The sequence below is a fragment of the Rhinolophus sinicus genome, linkage group LG02 (genome assembly GCF_036562045.2).
Source record: "Rhinolophus sinicus isolate RSC01 linkage group LG02, ASM3656204v1, whole genome shotgun sequence".
In the NCBI taxonomy this organism is placed as follows: Eukaryota; Metazoa; Chordata; class Mammalia; order Chiroptera; family Rhinolophidae; genus Rhinolophus; species Rhinolophus sinicus.
In genome coordinates, this window is record NC_133752.1 from 36,428,832 (window position 1) to 36,433,700 (window position 4,869).

The 4,869-nt window shown below is 32.1% G+C and overlaps 1 pseudogene; it reads right to left on the bottom strand.

The window, feature by feature from the left end:
- Positions 1–607: 607 nt before the first annotated feature.
- Positions 608–730, bottom strand: LOC141570323 (U4 spliceosomal RNA; annotated as a pseudogene).
- Positions 731–4,869: the final 4,139 nt, after the last annotated feature.

The following is a 4,869-nucleotide window of genomic DNA, read 5'->3' on the forward strand; positions in this document are numbered from 1 at the left end:
AAAGAACTAGGGATTCTTAGAGAAATCCAAGGGCCGGCTCAGGGAAGTTACGTTAGTCATATTGTGCCATGAAGTAAGGAAAAACTTAAAGAATGATAAAGACACATAAAAGGACAAAGAAGTTAGCTTGAAGGGTCTTCTATTGGCCGAATCCAAGATAATTTGAGTATTCAATAAATAATGATAGTAATGAATTATAGCCTACTGATTTAAATTGAAATTCATGAGTACATATTGATATAAGTAAATAAATGGATACATAAATTAAGAGAAGAGAAAATTTCTTTTCTTTTTATTAAATTTATTGGGGTGACAATTGTTAGTAAAATTACATAGATTTCAGGTGTACAATTCTGTATCACATCATCTATAAATCCCATTGTGTGTTCATCACCCAGAGTTAGTTCTCTTTCCATCACCATATATTTGATCCCCCTTACCTTCATCTCCCGAGAAAAATTCTTAAACTGTTTCTTATAATAAAAACATGCCAACTAATTAATGTAGATGAAAGAATGAAATATCATTTCATCATTAAAATAGCAAATATCATGGTAATAATTCAGGCAAAAAACTTTAATGGAGATAAATGTTTGATGAAGAACAAGATATTTACATAGCTTCAAGATATCTTTCCACAAAATAGTTACAGAATACAAAAGTTTTCAATTAGCAATAATCGTGCCTCGGATAAACCTCATTGGCTACGATACTGCCACTGCGCAAAGCTCAGAATACAAAAGAAAAAGAGTAAATTTACAGTGGCAAAGGATGATAGACATCAGCTTAATCAAGTTATCAGAGTTAGCATAACCAGGAATTAAAATCATGTATCAACTAAGAGGATGCAAAGAGATGAGCACATCATCAATTCTAGGATCACTTATCCTGGTATATTCATCACTTCTATGATAGTTAGGTGATTTCTTAGAGAAGAGTTCCCAAACTTTTTGGTTTTATGACCCCTTATGGGTTCAAATTATTGCGGACCACAAAGAGCTTTTGATTTTAATATTATTGATATTTATAGTATTTAAAATCCAAATTGAGAATTTAAAATATTTTATTACTTTATTTATAATAACAATAATAAACCCATTACATGTTAGCATAAATAACATATTTTAATGAAGAATAATTGTGTTTTCCAAACCAAAAAAAATTAGTGGCATTATATTATACTTTTGTAAATTAAAAAAAAAAAAAATGTCTGGCTTAACTTCTCTGCCTTTGCATTTGAATAATTGCTGTGTGTGATTTTGGTTCAAGTATATTAAGAAAGTCTGGCCTGAAAAAAACATGTAGTTGGAAAATAATTGTGTTTTCCAAACCAAAAAGAATTAGTGGCATTATATTATACTTTTGTAAATTAAAAAAAAAATGTCTGGCTTTATAGAAGACAGCTAACTTCTCTGCCTCTGCATTTGAACAATTGCTGTGTGTGATTTTGGTTCAAGTATATTAAGAAAGTCTGGCCTGAAAAAAACATGTAGTTGGAAAAGGGAAGAATACTTTAAAAGCCTTTTCATATAATTGTGATATCCTTTGATACTCTACCCAAACTTGACAAGTAGCAGTTTTCTAAAGATTTCTTGCAATGTAGAACCTGGGATTATATCATCGAAGTCTTCTTACTCTATTGCATGAAAAGCTATTGGTCTATCTTGGACTTGAAACAGATCTTTTACCCATTCATAGTTTTGTAACATAGTGAATTTGGTCATTTGGAAAATATTGGTTCACTGAGATTTGCAGATTTTCCAAATGTTGACACCTTTCATTATACAATAGTAAATAAACACATCAGTTATTATATCACAATCTAATCAGAAAACTCTTTAAAGATTTGTCTCTTTTTAGGTGCAGATACAAGTTTTCCAAAATTATAAATTTTGTTTAAAAGCTTGAAATTGAATTTTATTTTTGGCAACGAATACTGCCTGGTGTACAGTAGGGCAAATGTTATATTTAGTAAAGAGAAAAGGACAATAAACTTTAAAACATTATCCTCCATACCTTTTTAATACATCTTAAATTTATGTACCATTGATTTTGATGCAGGTGTCATCTAGACCATCTTTTATCCTTAGCTGTGCCTGATTTTAAGCCCACAAACTATTTGATGCAACTTCTCTAGAGAATAATAAACTTCCTAGCCCTTGTTAGGGTTGAGCAGAGAACTCACCCAGCTAGGAAGGAACGTGGGGAGCCACCTGGGAGTCCACATGTCCCTTACACACAATTTGACTATTTCTTTTCTCATTTCTCACCATCACTTTCCATGGTAATTGGTGAATGCAGTTCCCAAGACTCTCCATGTTTCTGCTCAGTGAAATGGCTTACTTCTTCTCAGCATCTCCCTCTGCATGTTAGACACGTTTCAGCTTTCTCTACTCTTTCTCAGTTATCACTAATCCATCATCTTTTCATCTTCCCAAAATTTATTGACAGTCCTTATCTCCTTTCATCTATTTTTTCTTGTGGTTTTAGAATATTTGTATTCTTTTACTGTTGTTTTAACAGGGTTTGGAGGGAGGGGGTAAAAATCAACATTTGTGCTTAATCGTTAATTTTAACCAGAAATCAAGACTACTGCATGAAGAATAGAATTTTCAAATTTGTCTTTCCTTTCATTTGGAACAACAACATCCAAGCCTATCTCATCTTGGATTCATATCTTATATTTCTCTCATAGTGTAAAGAATATAGATAGTCCACTTTCCTTTGACAGTGAAAATGTAGACTTCCTGGTTGTTGGTAAAAAGGTAATAGAGGTGGGGGATATAAAAGTCATTTTTGTGTGTGCTAATTTTTCCTGTAGATTAAAATTTATTTTGGGGTGTGTTCATTTTGTTCATTTTTAAACTGGGTTGCTTTTTTTCTTTTTAGAATCTATAACCTCAATACAAATCCTTTGTTATAGTTAGATAGATAGATAAGATAAGATATAGATATAGTAATTAATATTTTCTGTTTTTTTCATTTTCTTAAAAGTGTCTTTCAATAAATAGAAGTTTTAAATTTTGATGACTTCAAATTTATCTATTTTTCTTATATGATTAGTGCTTCTAGCATCACCTCTAAGAAATCTTTGCCTTCCACGTTTTCAAAGATATTCTTCTATGTTTTCTTCTAGAATTTTTTATAATTTAAACTTTTACTTTTATGTCTATGACCCATCTTAAATTAATTTTTATGTAGATGTGAGGTAGAGGTTGCAGTTCATTTTCCCCCCATATATTTATTCTAGTTTTTCAAGCTCCATTTGTTTAAAAGAGTTTTCCTTACCTATTGAATTGTCTTGACACCTTTGTTGGAAATCAATTGACTCCATATGTATGGACCTACTTTCCAACTCTCTAATATGTTCCATCAATTTCTTTTGCTATACTTATAGTTTCACATTATATTGAGTACTGTAGCTTTATAATAAGTCTTAAAATCACCTTAAAATTTGTGAATCCTCCAAATTTTTGTGCAATCATGCTGGATCCATATTGAAGTCGATTTCAAAAAAATTAATGTTTTGATTAGGATTGTATTTGTAATGTATAGATTAATTTGGGAAAAATCTACATCTTAACAATATTGTATCTGCTGATCCATGAACATTCTATATCTCTCCATTTATTTAGAACTTTTAAAATTTATTTTAGCAATGTTTTAATTTTCAGTATATACATCTTATGTGTCTTTTATTAAATTTATTTTGAAATATTTTATGTATTAATACTATGATTTAAAAATTATTTTCTAATTCTTTTCTGCAAGTACATAAAAATAAATTTAATTTTTGGTAGATTGACCTCATATCCTATGACCTTTGTAAATTCACTTATTAGACCTACTAGTGTTTTTTAGATTCCTTAGGGATTTCTCCATTAACCATCATGTCATCTGAGAATAAAGATGGTTTTACTTTTTCACTTTCCATATGCTATTTTCTTTAGTCTCATGCCTTGTTGGAGGGTTTCCCAGCATTGGCACCACTGACAATTTGGGCTTGTCCTGTGTGTTGTAAAATGTTTAGCAGCAGCCTTGGCCTCTACCCTCCACATACCATCGCCATGTCCGCCCTCTCCTCTCTCCCCATCTAGGTGACTTCCAGCAGGGCAACCTAGTGAAGTCTTCAGGAGGCAGAAGCTGTGAGACAGCTGGAAATGACGGGTAGAAAAAAACAACATGAGCTTGGGAGACTGAAGACAAGAGACAAAGAGGCAAATAGACAACAGGAGTGCTCAAAAAACGGTAACTTGGCTAATATGACTGGAGCCAACTATTCAAGTACGAGGGACAATATCTTCAGGAAAGTTTCTAAAGGTCTGGAAATACCAAAATTAAGTTTAGATTTTCTTCTTTAGGCCAATTGTTTTTGATATTTTTCCTCTCTCTTTCCCTTCCTATTGCAATCTCTTTTTTTTATCTTTCTCTTGTTTATTTTTTCAAATATTGGAGCAGAGTCCTAAAGCAATCAAATTAAATCGTACATGGCTGACTAGCATTGAAAATAGATGAAATCAGAGAAGCCTCATCAAAATGTGAGCTTCTCAGAGGAATCCTGGAACTTGCCACAGGATTGATATTCCCTTTGAAACAGCTCCTGAGGCCTTTCTGTGGTACCTCCTAGGATTCTTTGAAATATAGATACAAATGAGTCGTTCATGAATTTCTGAGCTGAGAAGGCAAGGCTTTTCCTAGCTGGGAGGATTGAGAAAGTTATTTAGCTTCTCTGGGGCTCATTTTCTCTGTTGTAACATAGAGATAACAATACCTTTCAGAGAGGTTGCAATGATGAGAATCAAAGTATTTGGCATAGAGTCTGGGATGTACATGTTCAAATAAATGTAATTGCAACATTAATAATCATGA